This window comes from Rattus norvegicus, chromosome 10, assembly GCF_036323735.1.
Source record: "Rattus norvegicus strain BN/NHsdMcwi chromosome 10, GRCr8, whole genome shotgun sequence".
NCBI classification, from domain to species: Eukaryota; Metazoa; Chordata; class Mammalia; order Rodentia; family Muridae; genus Rattus; species Rattus norvegicus.
Window position 1 is genome coordinate 64,602,771 of NC_086028.1, and position 16,256 is coordinate 64,619,026.

A 16,256-nucleotide genomic window follows, 5' to 3' on the forward strand; every position below is an offset into this window, starting at 1 on the left:
CCCAGGCCACCAGGGTCTTCTCTTGATATACCCTGAGCTCTGGCTTCCTCACCACACCTAAGCTTCATCAAAACCTGCTGCCCTTCGTGTACCTCCCCTTCAATCCTATGGGCACAGCTAACATCCACAGTTCACACAGCCACGCCCTCCTGCATGCCTGGGCTGAAGCAGCTGTCGATGGTGGAAATCCCTGCCACCCACTGCCCTTTAATGCATGACCACAGACCTCAAATTGGCAGAGTCTAGGCCAGGCAGTTTCACCAGCCTTTCGTAGACAGTTCATGTTCCTGTTCTCTAGGACAGCTATTCCATATGCTCTCTCCTCTGAACACAAAGTCCCCTGCCCTCCTCTGCTGTGGGTCCTGGTTCTTTGAGAAACCAGAAGCCTACACACCAAGTCTGCCAACCTTCCTGCCTTGGGCCTAAGATTCTACCCAGTCTCTGTCCTTGAACCACAGAAGTGCCTCTGTTTAAGTCTAAGTTGGACTTGGACTCTAGCTCTGCTCCGGTGGAGCAGGCTCGGCACTTCTGAACCACAGCATCCTTGTCTCTACAGAATCGTTTTACCCCACTGGCCTTGTTATGGTCTCCCTACCTTTCAGACAGGGTCTCACTATGCAGCACTGGCTGGCCTGGAACTCACTGTGTAGACCAAGCTACCCTTGACTCCCAGAGATCTACCTGTGTCTGCCTCCTGAACGCTGAGATCAAAAGAACACACTACACTGAATGGTACTGGTACACTCATTTAATCCCGGCATGCTCAGGGAGCAAAGGAGGGGAATCTCTGAGTTTCAGGACAGCCTGGTCTACAAAACAAACTCCAGGACAGCCAGAACTGCACAGAGAAACCCTGTCTCAAAAAACAAACAAACAACAAAACAGTACACACCACTATGCCAGGTAACTTGTTTGGTTTTTTTGACACAGTTTCTCTTGTATCCCAGGCTGGGTTTAAACCCAAAATGAAGCCAAGGATGACCTTGAACTCCAAATCTTCCTGATCTTGCCTCTGTAGTGCAGGGATTATAGGCTTGTGCTAGTACACACAGTTTAAGAATTACTGAAGATCATCATATCTGAGTAAGTATCATATCATTCGCACTAGGCTGGCACTCTACCAACTAAGCTATACTCCCCGCCCATTCAGCGTCTTACTCAATAGTGTTGCCCTTTCCTGTACCCTCAATACTTTGAACAATGCACCATGTACAGCAGGTGCAAGGTAGTTGTTGAACAAATTCGTAGTAGAGAACTCTGCAAACTCAATACTGGAAGATCAAATCGATAACTCAAGAACTTCGTTATGCTTTTAGAATAAAGACTCCGTTACAAAGCAATAGTGATAAAGACTGTATGGTATTGGTACAGAGACAGGCAGATAGATCAATGGAATAGAATTGAAGACCCAGAAATGAAACCACACGCCTATGGTCACTTAATCTTTGACAGAGGAGCTAAAAACCATCCAGTGGGGAAAAAAAAGAAAGCATTTTCAACAAATAGTGCTGGTTCAACTGGCAGTCAGCGTGTAGAAGAATGCAGATCGATCCATGCTTATCACCCTGTACAAAGCTCAAGTCCAAGTGGATCAAGGACCTCCACATAAAACCAGATACACTGAAACTAATAGAAGAGAAAGTGGGGAAGATCCTCAAACACATGGACACGGGAAATTTTCCTCAACAGAACACCAATGGCTTATGCTCTAAGATCAAGAATCAACAAATGGGACGTCATAAAATTGCAAAGCTTCTGTAAGGCAAAGGACACTGTCAATAGGACAAAATGGCAAGCAATAGACTGGGAAAAGATCTTTACCAATCCTACACCTGCTAGAGGGCTAATATCCAATATATACAAAGAACTCAAGAAGTTAGACTCCAGAGAGCTAAATAACCCTATGTAAAAGTGGGGTACAGAGCTAAGCAAAGAATTCTCAACTGAGGAATATCGAGTGGCTGAGAAGCACCTAAAGAAATGTTCAAGATCCTTAGTCATCCCGGTAATGCAAATCAAAACAACCTGAGAATCCACCTCACACCAGTGAGAATGGCTAAGATCAAAAACTCAGGTGACAGCAGATGCTGGTGAGGATGTGGAGAAAGAGGACCCATTGTTGGTGGGATTGCAAGCTGGTACAACCACTCCGGGAATTAATCTTGCGGTTCCTCAAAAAATTGGACATAGCACTACCTGAGGACCCAGCTATACCACTCCTTTCAGGCATATACTCAAAAGATGCTTCAACATATAACAAGGACACATGCTCCACTATGTTCACAGCAGCCTTATTTATAATAGTCAGAGGCTGGAAAGAACACAGATGCCCTTCAACAGAGGAATGGATACAGAAAATGTAGTACATCTACGTAATGGAGTACTACTCAGCTATCAAAAACATGCACACACACACATATATACATGGTATGCACTCACTGATAAGTGGATATTAGCCTAAAAGCTCAGAATACCCAAGATACAATTCACAAACCACATGAAGCTCAAGAAGAAGAAAGACCATCCTGAGTCAGGCTTGGAGGTTAGTACAGTTGTTGGTGTACACAGTAAGTTCTCTCCAAAAGAGTTGTATCCAGGGCTGGAGAGATGGCTCAGCGGTTGGGAGCACGGACTGCTCTTCCGGAGGTCCTGAGTTCAGTTCCCAGCAACCACATGGTGGCTCACGACCATCTGTAAGTGAGATCTGATGCCCTCTTCTAGTGTCTGAAGACAGCTACAGTGTACTTATATATAATAAATAAATAAATCTTAAAAAAAAAAGAAGAAGAAGAAAGACCAATGTGTGGATGCTTCAGGCCTTCTTAGAAGAGGGAACAAAAATACTCAAAGGAGGAAATATGAAGACAAAGTATGGAACAGAGACTGAAGGAAAGGCCACCTAGAGACTGTCCCACCTGGTGATCCAGTCGATACACATACAGCCACCAAACCCAGACAATATCACTGATGCCAAGAAGTGCATGCTGACAGGAGTCTGAGATAGCTGTCACCTGAGAGGCTTTGTCAGAGCATGACAAATATAGAGGCAGACACTCATAGCCAACCATTGAACTGAAAGCAGGGTCACCAATGGAGGAGTTAGAGAAAGGATTGAAGGAGCTGAAGGGGTTTGCAACCCCATAGAAAGAACAATAATATCAACCAACCAGACTCCCCCAGAGCTCCCAGGGACTAAACCACCATCTCAAGAGTACACATGGAGGGACCATGGCTCCAGAGCATGTCCCCTCTGTAGCAGAGAATGGCCTTGTCTGGCATCAATGGGAGGAGAGGCCCTTGGTCCTGTCAAGGCTCAATGCCTCAGTGTAGGGGAATGTCAGGGCAGGGAGGGAGTGGGTGGGTGGGTGAGGGAGCACCATCATAGAAGCAAGGGGAGGGGGATGGGATATCATGTTTCTAGAGGGGAAACCGGGAAAAGGGATAATATTTAAAATGTAAATGAAAAAAAGAATAATGACTCCAGATACATAGGTATGGTTGTACTGAATATTTTTTAAAAATTAAGATTTATTTTATTTTATACATTTGGGTGTTTTGCCTGCACATAGGCATATCATGAGCATGTGTGGTGAATGCTTGTGGAGTTCAGAAGAGGGCATCATCTAGGCCCGGAGTTACATGCAGTTGTGAGCTGCCATGTGGTTACTAGGAAGAGAACCACAGGTCCTCTTTAAAAGCAACAAGTGCTCTTAACTGCTGAGCCATCTCTCTCACTCCTTCTATTACATTTTTGTTTGATTTTTATTTGGGGACAGAGTCATGCTATGTGACCCAAACTGATGTCAAACTGCATCCGCCTGCTTCAGCCTCGCAGGCATCACAAGTCTGTACCAACAATTCATTATCCATTACATTTAGGTATCTATATGTATTTACATGTATATGCATCTAATGTATATGCATTCTACTCAGAAGAGATGAAAACACCTGACGACCTGGTCCAGCACAATTGGCAGAAATGGGACATGTAAGCAAGCTGTGACAATACCAGTCCACACTCGACTCCACAAGATATCAAATCCGTGTGTACGCTGTAGTCAAACAATGTCTCGGTTCTCCAATGCTGTAATTCTGAGTTTTAGCATAGGTTACCTACAGAGTCCCAAGCCAACTGCTCTTCAGATCACCTTGGTGTGGAGACCACTACTCACTTTGACTCCTGCATTCTGGGAACCACTGAGGAACCGGCATCATCTCCTCCTTCACCTCCGAGCTGGCCCACATCACTTCCAAATCTCCAACATTCCCAGTGCTTAGCACCAGCGCCATGGAGCATGCCTGTTCCAGGTCATATGCTCTGTCTCCAGGGCCGAAACGTTAACCAACTCCTTCCGTGACACCCCAAACTCTTCATTCCCTTTGTGTCTCTTGCTCTGGACTGTGTGGGCTTCTTGTGGAAGGGACCTTGGCAGGAACCACAGCGATCCTTGATGAAGTTCATGGGCCAATTTAAGCTAAAAAAAAAACTCCTTCCCTGACTGTGTTTACTGTATTAGGAGGGTTTGTTTTACTGTAAGGAGAGGCAGGACCAACCTCAGCCCAGAAGGCAAAGGATGATGGGAACAGTGTAACCCCTGAAGCCCTCAACAGGGCAGCCTGAGCTCAGAATCCCACGGTTCAGGTGTCCACTGTCTTTCCTGCCACGTGCTTCTTCCCAGAGCCTGGTGCAGCTGGAATGCTGCAGGCGGGAGGCTGGTGTTTGGGTGGGGAAGGTGCTCCAAAACAGCCTGTGATTATTTACGAACTTGCAGCTAGCATCCCAACAGAAACACGCCCTCTCGGCAAGCCTGCCCTATTCCTGTGCCGAGCATCCAGGTTGCTTACAAATGGTGGTGATGTGGGTCTTTTCCGTGCCCACTCCCCATCTCTCTACTTTTTAAAGACAAGGTTAAAGCGGAAATTTCTGGTTTCTTTGGAGACTCAGTTGTATCACGTGATGTGTTTTTGGAAGCTGTCTTGTGAAAGGGCATGGTGATGTTTAGAAAGAATATAAATATGTCTTCGTTGACGACAGTCTTGCATTGGTACTCCCTGTAGTGCTCTGCTGGTCTTCACTTATCCTCCTTGTCATGTCTTTGAAGAATGAAACTTGCCCAAGAACGTCTCTGGTGTTCCGGCTGCTTCTTGCTCCTTGCTGCTTTTGCAGACTCGAGCCGATTAAGCAGAGCCTCACAGTTTCTTCTGGATCGAGCCACTGCTACTGATTCATGTTTGGTGTTTTGGACTGGACTGCTGATATCCTGACAATGAAGGTTGGAACTGCCCTCAAAGACCTACTTCTAAACAGGTCCACAGTCTTCTGTTTCCTATTAACCTTTCTTTTTTCCTCCCTCTGGTAGGTGGGGTAGAAGGGAAGTTGAAGCATTTAAGAACCCTTATTAAAGTAGGTTTCAAAAAAATCTAAGCTTACTCAAGTTCTTATATAATCCAGGCTGACTTCCAACGTACTGGATTATAGCGTGCACCACCACCACCAGGGCTGTGTGTGTCTCAGGGCAAGCATTCTACTGACGAGCTATGGTCCCAGCTTCTTTATATTACATTACATTACAACATTTCCCACACGTATGTCATTATACCATCTTCTTATTTATCTCCTCACCCCATCTCTTAGATATATTAATTAATTAATTAGAGACAAATTCAGCCTCCATATTTCCTAGCCTTAAGCCTCAGATTCCCCACTGCTGAAACAGCACGCACATGCACGTGCCACCGTATCTGGCAGTTATGTGGCCCTCCTTATGGTGGAGGAATCTTTTTTGGGTTATATTGTTCTTTTCCTGTCTTTGAATGTCACTGGTATTGTGAGCCAGGATTGCTGGTGAGATAGTGAGATTATGGCTGTGAAATGACTCAGCAGGATGTCCCCAGCCCACAGTTCCTGAGGGATACCAATGGTGCCTCAAGGGGACTCCATATCCAGACATTGTCAACAAAGAGAATCTGTTCCCAGCCCCCATCCCAGGGAGGATTAACACATGCTTGGCTGGTAGAAGTACTTGCCACAAGTCTTGGTTAGGGTTTCTGTTGCTGCAATGAAACACCATGACCAAAAAGCAAGTCGAGGAGGAAAGGGTTTATTCAGTCTACACTTGTACATTGCTGTTTATCACCAACAGCAAGTCAGGACAGGAACCTGGAGGGGTGCTTCTCACCAGCTTGCTTGCCATGACTTGCCCAGCCTGCTTTATTACAGAACCCAGGACCACCGGTCCAGGGATGGCACCATCCACAATGGGCTGGGCCCTCCCCATTGCTTACTAATTGAGAAAATTCCTACTGAGCTGGATCTCATGGAGGCATCCTCTCAGGCAATGCTTCTTCCTCTCTGATGACTCTAGCTTGTGTCAAGTTGACACAAAACCAGCCCGTACACCAAGTAACCCTGGTGACCTGAGTTTGATCCCCCAAACCAATTCCACGTAGCTGCTCTCCAAACACGAGCCGTGGCTTACACATGCATGCACATCATATATCACACACACACACACACACACACACACACACACACACACACACTCACACAAATAACAAAGTAAAATAAGAATTTGTTCATGGGTTTGGTTTTGTTTTGCTTTGTTTTAAGACAGGCCCTCATTATGTCACCCTGGCTAATCTGGAACTCCCTCGGTAGACAGGCTGGCCTCGAACTCACAGAAATCTACCTGACTGTGACTCTGCCTTCCAGTGCTGAGATTAAAGTCTTGAGCCACTCCTGCCCAGCAGAATCTTCTTGTGTTTACTTTTTATTTACATCATGTTTCACAAACCGTGTGGTTGGCAGCAGTGATCAGCCCTCTGACGATCAGTCCTTGTGTCTGGACTTCAGGGTTCAGGAGGGTAAAAATCAGACTTTTCTGTGTTAGTGAGTCTGTGGCTGTGTGTCTGAGTGCATCTATGCCACACATCTGCGGATGCCTATGAAGAACTTTGGATCCCCCGGAACTGGAGTTACAGGTGGTTGTGAACTGCTACATGGGCGCTAGGAATCAAACCCAGGACCTCTGGAAGAGCATTGGGTGCTCTTAACCACTAAGCCACCTCTCCAGGAGACCACCCCTTCCCTTTTTAAATTTAGAGATTATTACATAGCCCAGGGTTGACCATGGGCTTTCCTTTTTCCTGAGTGCCAAGAACACAGGAGGCATGTACCACACATGGTTATGTCTCTGCTTAACAACAGTAATAATAATAATTAATAATAATAAAAATAATACAAGGACTTGCAACTCTCGGCCACCTTTTTGTTGTTGGTTAGAGTCTCATGTAGTTCAGGCTAACCTGAAACTTGTTGGCTAGCCAAAGCTGGCCCCCACCTCCTAGATGCCATGATTATAAGCATACACCACCACAGAGCACCACACCATCCTTAACAGCAGGATTCCAGACAGTTGGTCTTTGATGATATCTGGGCCTCCCTGTGGGATCTGAGCCTGTGACACAGCCCTCCCAGGGTGGTCAGGTTATGTATGGCAGGCTTGGCGTGGATACCCAATTCTCCACCCCAGCCCACTGGATCCTGCACTGCTCAGAACATCTGGTGGCCTCGGGCTCCACCACCACCACCCCACCCCCATGCCCCGGAAGTCAAGTCCTTCCCCTAGGTTTAATAGTTCTGTCCAAGGTTCAGAGGCTCAATTGTTATTGGTAGCTGCAAGCTCCTAGCAAAGCCCTGGCTAGGTCTGTTAATGTGCATCCAGGCCCACTCCAGCACCTAGAAGGAAGTACTATTAACCCCACTCCCTAGTTACTACGAGGAAGTTAAAGTTTCAGAAGATTAACCGCATCTCACTGCTGGGCCCTTCTGAACTTCTTTATTGTTCAGCTGCCCACTGCAGAGACCCCAGGTGGACCAGACTTGGCCCTTTGTAGGTTTACCCAGCCATCTGGTCTGTAAGCTGGCTTCCAAACTTGATGCCACCTGCCTCTCAGCATGGCATTTATAAGGCTGGCTGCCTGGCTGACTCCTCAACCCTTCACACACACACACACACACACACACACACACACACACACACACGCTCACTCACTCACTCACATGCACACACTCATACATACTTACACTCATGCACACAGGCACACACACATATACACTCACACACACACACTCACACACACACATACCACACATACTTACAGGCATTCACTCACACACACACTCAAACTCACACACACTCACACACACACTCTCTCTCTCTCTCTCTCTCACACACACACACACACACACACACAGAATTTGTTTTTTTTATTGTTGTTTATTTTTGAGACAGTGTCTCCTGGAGTGGACTAGATAGCCAAGGATGTCCTTGAACTTCTATTCTCCTGTCTGTCCTTCCCAACTACTGGGGTATTATGTGCCGCTATGCCCAGTGTTTGCAGTGCTGGTCTCAATCCCAGAGTTCTGTGCGTGCTGATAAACACTCTACCAACTGTGTGCAAGCTCCTTTGCCAGCTGGGCCATTTCACTAACCCATAAACTTTTCAGACTGTAAGAAATGCAGATCACTGGGCATCACCCAGACCATACAACTAGAACCACTGCTGATGCACACAGGAGTCTGTATTTTATTTATTTTTATTATGTGTGTGTGTAGATTTGTATACATGAGTATACATGAGTGCAGGGCCCTCTGAGGTCAGAAGATGGTGTCAGAACCCCTGGAGCTGGAGTTGCTCTGAGTTAGTCACTGTGTTAGCAGCATGTGCTCAATCTATTAAGCCATGTTTCCAGTTCCCCCATTCCCACGCCAATAAAAGACCAACTAGAGAGAGCCAAACAGAATTCCCAAGCAAGTCCTACGACATGGCTTACAATCCCATCTACAGTCAGCGCACATCTCCCCAGGGTTCACACGGTAGGTGCTGGCATCCACTGTGCTGACTCAGGAGATAGTACACACAGAACCTTTAGTTGGGGTTTAGTGAGAAAAAGTCAGCTTGTTGACGGTAGTGTGTTCAGGAAAAATCAATGTAGAATGTAGTTCTCATGACATCCTAATTACTGGTGAAATGCAGATTATGAATCACCCTCTGCCTTTGTTTTGTATGCTCTCCCTCCTCCTCCCCCTCCCCTTCTTTGTCCCCCTCCCTCCCTCATGTAGATCCATTATGACGTGCCTGACTCAGGGAGTCCTCACCAGAGCCCTACCTGGGGCCAGCATCGTATCCTCATACTGTGAGCATTTAAAATAAACCTCTTTTCTTTGTAAGTTTCCCAGCCTCCATTATTTTATTACATTAACAGGGGACGAATAAACAGTATCCATGGGGTGCCCCACTTCTGCTTGGCTCACCTCCAGAGTCTCAGCGTCAATAATTAGGCCTCACCGGAAGCTTTCCCTTTCCTCTACGCTAAAGTTTTCCCAATGCTCAGCCTGCCTTGGAAACTGCAAACATGGGTGCTAGCGACCAACTCCTCTCCTGGTTCTTATTCAAGTAGTCGTTGTCTGTCCCCACTGCTTGAAACAAAGCTGGCAAAAGCAATGGAGACAGGGAATGAATAGGATCTATTTTTAAGTTACTTCCTTTTGTAACTTCTCATTGATTCTTTGTGAAGATCACACCATGTACCCCAACCCCATTCATCACTCCCCCATCCCTTTCTATCTGCCCTTTGCCCTTGCAACCTCCCCACCAAAAGAAGATTTAAAATTAAAATAAAAAACAAACAAAACCAAAAACAAATCTTATGGAAGATGTAGTATGTCACACAGTGTATCCCTCTGTCCACACATCTTCACTTGCAAATGTTCATTGCTGTTGTAAAAATATAAAAAAAAAATGTATAAGACTGTCTTTTACCTCGCTAGGTCCGGCACCGCAGTACCCCAAGATATCTGCTGGGTATCTTAATTCTCAGTCAGCAAAGCGTCTCACCTGCTCTGCTCCGTCCCCTATCACACTGCCGAAGGCCTCTCCCTGAGCCTGGCAGCAATCTCTCTACCTACCTAGTTCCCAAGGCAGGTTTCCATGCCAGAAACACACATCCCAACTCTGTGGCGGCCCAGACCAGTCATCACACACTTTCTTACACTTAAATCGCTACATGAAAGAACACACAACACAATAACCTTTGGCCCAATTGATAAGATATAATTGCCCACCTAAACATACAAAGTCCAGTACCATCCATCCCTTAAGAACATTAATAACAACCTGTAATACAGAGCGGAATCTTAACATCACCTACCATGGCTTCTCTCCCCCTCCCTCCTCTCTCTTCTTCCTTTCCGTCCCAGTTTCCCCCTCTTCCTTCAAACTTCTCTCCCACCCATCCTTTCTTCTCCTCCAATGACAGGCCTCCTTCTATCCTGTACCTGCCTCTCACCTGTATTTTACAAATTCAAAGGAGAGAAGGTTCTGGTGAAGTCACCTGAGTCCTGAGTACATGACTGTCCTTGGGGCAGTGGAATTAGCATCAAAATACGATAACTCCAGAGCAAACCACAACACATTGCAATGAGTCATTGGTCTGGTTCCAGGCCTCTGGCTTCTGCTAATCTATCAATACTAGGTTCTCACCTGGACTCCTCTCTGATATCCTGTCGTTGCCCTGTGTCATGCAGATCCTGCAGGCTTGGATCTGTAGGGCTGGCCCCTTCAGAAGCTCCTGCAGTTCATAGATGGGCCAGATGTTGTGTGGGCCTGTGTGGTAGCCTGTTGGTCAGCCAGCAGTTCTCCTGTATCCACACTACTAGGAGCTCACTCCTTTCCAGCACTGCCCCGACAGCTCACCCAATGCCAAATCTGGCAAGGGGCAGTCCCAGATCTCCCGCTCTCATGCCTTAGAGCTAGTTCACCTGCGCCCCCATCCCCAGGGTCAGCTCTACGGTGCTACCGAGGCATGGTGCAGGGCCTGAAGCCAGTGAGAGGCAGGGGCAGCTCTGCACAGCCCTTGGACATGAACATGGTCCCAGGCAGCAGCTCAGACCAGGGACATCCCCCTTGGCCTTTGGTGGTAATATGAGACACAGACATCGAAACATGCTGCATCATGGCCATGGACCCAGACACAGCTCTCAGCAATAGCTCAGGCTGGGACTTCCTTCCCCATGGCCTCAGGTGGAGGGGCAGGCTGTTTCTCTTCACCCTCCAGTCTCCAGCTCCATCTTCTCATAGCACTCAAACCATTCTGCTTCTCTTTCTCTCCCGTCTCTCCACTACATACCTGCATATCATAACAGCAAGTGGCAGGTGGATTGGGTATCTTCCCCGAGGCAGTGGGTCATTTTTGTTGGGCAGGGGGGTGTCTTACTATGTAGCCCTGACTGCCTGGAACTCACTATGTAGACCAGTTTGGCCTGGAACTCACTGTGTAGACCAGGTTGGCCTCACTCAAAGGCCTGCCTCCCTCTACCTTCTAAGTGTTGGGACCAAAGACCTCGCCAGGTTGGATCTTTTTTAAAAATAAGACATAACAACTTTGCTAATGGAAAAGTAGGAGAAGAGGGGTTACAGAGAAGGAAAGTGGAGAGCGGAAGGGACTTGAGCCACACTGAGCAGCTGGCCCCACTGACTAACAGGAGTGCGGTGTGAGAAGACTGTCCAGGGAGTCATTCAGAAGCTGGGAGTGGGGTGCTGTTAGTGTACAGTGCAGGCTAGACCTTATCATCCTCCTGCTTCAGCCTCCTGAGGGCTAGAATTACAGGTGGGGGCCACTATGCCCAGAAAGCTCTAAGCTGTGTTAGGTCTCAGCTGCCACTCAGATTGGACTTCGGGAAACTTAAGCTCCAATTGATGGGTTTTGGAAGTGGGACCTTTGGGAGGTGGTTAGGATCAGAAGAGGTCATGAGGATGGAGCCCCGTGACCTTTCTAGTGACTTTATAGGAAGGGGAAAAGAAAACAGGGATGGCACTTTGCATAGCATAAGCCAAGCAGGGGCCAGCACCGCACATGCCAGCCCCTAGGAACATAAGGCAAACAAACCTCTGTTCTGTATCAACTACCCAGCCTCAGGTACTTCATCACAGATACAAAACAGATTCGGAAAGAAGCCCCCTAGGGGAAGGGCTCCAATGAGGCAGTAATGTGCTGAGCCTGAATGCGGAGGAAGACCAAGCAGAAGGGACTACTGGAGCCTGTGCCTAGGTTTCCATACCCAAGAGCATAGGCAAAACCATGGGGAGAAAGAATGGCCAGAGGAGAGGTGAGGAAGCAGGGCTGAGCTGCAGTCAGAGATGTGCAGACACGAGGAGGCCACAGCAGTGGCTGAGAGGAAGAAGAGGCTAGCATAGACGGATCCCCATTCTCCCCTGAAGAGCAAGGGCTACCCAGGATGTCTGCTGCACCCTTCTTGCCAGTCCCACCTTGGCAGTTGCCTTGGGGCTGTGGTTTGCTTAGACCTGACTGCCTTCCACCATTTCTGACCTTTGAACCCGCTGTCCTCCTCTAGTGTCATGAAAGTCACTCTTTACCACTTAGTCAAACACATCTGAGCTACAAGACATAGAAAGTAAGGGCTGCAGGAGGTGGCACAAAAAGTCTGTCATCCCAGCAATAGAGACAGAGGCAGGAGAATTAGGAGTTTGAAGACATCCTTGGCTACATAGCCAGATCCTGTCTTTTAAAAATTAAAGAAAATAAAGCATGGGAGGAGGCCAAGGATGTAGGTTCCAAGGACTTAACTTAGGTCATTGGGCTTTTCAGCAAGTGCCCTTGCCTACTGAGCCCTCTCCCCGGTCCCTGGCTTTTGATTTATGAGCACTGTGTTATGTATTCTCAGATGCAGTTTCTGTTTCCTCCTCTCTGTATGTGATGGGCCCGTCCAGGTCTCCAGAAAGTACATAGCACACACTTCTGTACAATGCAGTACAGTTTAGTACACAGAGAGGATCCTTGTTAGGGTCATCACTGCTGTGCTGAAACCCCATGACCAAAGCATGGGGAGGGAAGGGTTTATTTGGCTTACCCTTCCACATCTCTGTTCATCACTAAAGGAAGTCGGAACAGGAGCTCAAACCAGGCGGGAACCTGGAGGCAGGAACTGATGCAGAGACCATGAAGGGGCTGCTCACTGGCTTGTTCCTCATGGCCTGTTCATCCTGCCTTCTTATGGAGCACCTTCCCCCACCCCCCCGGGGCTGGGGACCAAACCCAAGACCTTGCGCTTCCTAGGTAAGCGCTCTACCACTGAGCCAAATCCCCAACCCCCATCCTGCCTTCTTATGAAACCCACGACCACCAGCCCAGGGATGGTACCACCCAAAATGCCCTGAGGACTTCCTTACCAATCGCTAATTTTAAAAATGCCCTACAGCCAGATTGTATGGAGATCCTTTCTCAATTGAGGTTCCCTCCTTTCAGATAACTCTAGTGTGTGTCGAATTGGCCCATGATTACCCAGGAACAGAGTATTACCTCATTCTTCGAAATACTTAGAATCTTAGACGCCTCTTGTGTAACAAACCCCCACTGACAAAGCACTCCCTTTGGTCTTACATAGAAACACCCTGCCCAGCTTAGCACATTCTGTCCTCATTCATGCCTTGGGCACATCCCTAGAAGCATGGCTTCGAGGCCAAAGGAGGTGACTGCTGTCTTTAATTTAACAGATACTGCCAAGAAGATCTCTAAAGAGTACAAGTCAAAAGTTTAGCCAATGAGTGTGAATGAATCCTCTGCTTCCTCCTGGTACCCTTGCCAAGAACTCGTGGTTATTATCAATGATGTTTAACTCAGTCACACTTCTGGTGGAAAAAAACGTGGCATTGCATGATTGTCTCATTCATCTTGGATAGCACAGAATAAAAAGCCGTTTCCCTGGAGTTTGTTGTGCTTGTCTGTTTTATATGATTTCTTTCTTTCTTTTTTAAAATAAAATTGTAAAAGATTTATGTACTTCTATTCCGCACCTATGAGGGTTTTGCCTGCATGTGTGAGATTGATGCCCAGGGAGATCAGCAAAAAGGCATCAGATCCTGCTGGAACTGGAGTCACAGAGAATAGTGAGCCAGCTGGTGTGGGTGCTGGGAATCGAACCTGGGCTCTCCACAAGAACAGCAAGTGCTCTTAGCCACTGACTCAGCCCCCAGATTTTTTTTTTAAACTTTCTTATTTGCAAGGATTTCTTGTTATGGTAGATTAATTTGCTTCCAATCGTATAATTGTTGCAAATACTTTAGCTTTTGGGGATGAGGTCTCATGAGGCTGGAGACTCTGTGGTTAAAAGCATATACTGCTGGTTTGCTGCTGCTGCTGCTGCTGCTGCTGCTGCTGCTGCTGCTGCTGCTGCTGCTGCTGTTGTTGTTGCTGTTGTTGTTGTTGCTGTTGTTGAGACAGGGTCTCACCATGCAGCCCTGGCTGACCTGGAACCCACTATGTAGAGGAGACTGACCTCAAATTCACAGAGCTCCCCTGCTTCTTACCTCAAAGTGCTGGAATTGAAGGCATTTGGCACCTGCACACACGTACTGCTTCTGCAGAGGACCACGGCTCTTGGGCTCCACTCCTAGCACCTACACCGGACGGCCATGCCCATGCTCACACCGGACAGTCATGCCCACACCAGGCAGCTCATAACCACCATAATGATTGTCCTGGAGGTGAACTGCTGCCTCCAGCCCTCCACAGGTGCCTGCATTCATCTGCACTTACCCACACAGAGAGACATGTACATATAATTAAAAATAAAATAAATCTAAAAAGGAGAAAGACAAGGTCTCACACAGACTAGGACGCTCTGCCTTTGATTTGTGTCCCAGAGTGACCTCGAGCTTCTGATCTACCTGCCTCTGCTCCTTGAGTGCTGGGATTACCGTGAGTCACTAAGGCTGGTTTAGGTGGTCTGTACATAAGGCTACATCCCAGGCTGCTTTTGCTACCTCATCTCACACACACATACACACACACACACACACACACACACACACACACCACATACACACACACACACACCACATACACACACACACCACACACACATACATACACACACAACACACACACATACACACACATACATACACACACACCCACCACAGACACATACACATACATACATACATACACACACACCACACACACACATACACATACACACACACAACACACACACATACACACACATACACACACACACACACACACACACACACACACACACACACACCACACCTTTTGACAGGTTTTTATGTAGCCCAGAGTGATCTGGAACTCCTGATCCTCCTGCCTCCGAGTCCCAAGTGGTGGGGGATCAGAGGCACTCGCACCACACCCAGCCTCTTTATTATTTCCCCTTAGAAAGCTCTGGAATTTGATGTGATCATGAATAACAACTTTTTCTCCCAGGTTTTATTTTGTGTCATGCTTATAAAGTCCCTGGGTGCCTCAAAATTCATTTCTAAAACATACTCCTCTTTCCCCTAGAGCTTTGCCGCTTTTATTTTCTCGCAGACAAACATCTTTGAAGCATCTGGAATTATTTTGATGTGGAGAGGTAGGACTTCATTCTTCTTTGTAGATATATTTATTGAGTGAACAAAGGAGACAGTCTCCAGCCTAAGTGGAGTTGATGGCTTCCTAGAGGATTAGATTAGGTGCACGGTAAAGCTGCTCACAAACATTTCAAGAGCACGTGCTTGGGTGGTAGAACGCCACAGAGACTCGGATCCCCACCCGTGAGGCCTTACAGTCCATGGAGGAGGCAGACACTGGCGGGACTGCATGCTGGTTATAAAAGCTTGCTGGGGAGACATGAGCATACGGTAAAGGAATCTCTCTTGGTTTGGGGGTCAGAGAAGGTGTCACCGGTGAAAGAAGGGATTTCAGAGCCAGCAGGAGGTAGAGAGAGATTTCATCATAATGTCCCGTGCACCACCCAGCCCGCAGGAACCTGGAGGGGAGAGGACACCTGGAAGTCTGTCAGGACTGAGGCAAGGAGCCTGGACCTTTAGCACCTCCTTCTCTCGCCACCAAGCCTGATGAACTTTGCCCTGACAGTGCCTCTTTTTTTTTTCCCCCACAGTAAGCAGCATCTGTGAGCAGCAACCTGCGGCTCTCCCGGAAGCTGGGGAGGGAGGATGCGGGTCCTGACGTGGGTGTCTGGGCAGCTCATCACCATATTCCCTTCACAAGTCTCTAAAGATGCTGGTGTATTTGCCCATCGAGACTCAATGTCCCCAGCCGCTGTTTTAGAGGGGAGAAAGAGAAATGGTATCTTGGTCTGTAGCCCAGGCTAGCTTCAAACTAACAATGCTCCTCCCTCACCCCAGGCACGTGCCACCACCAGGCCCAC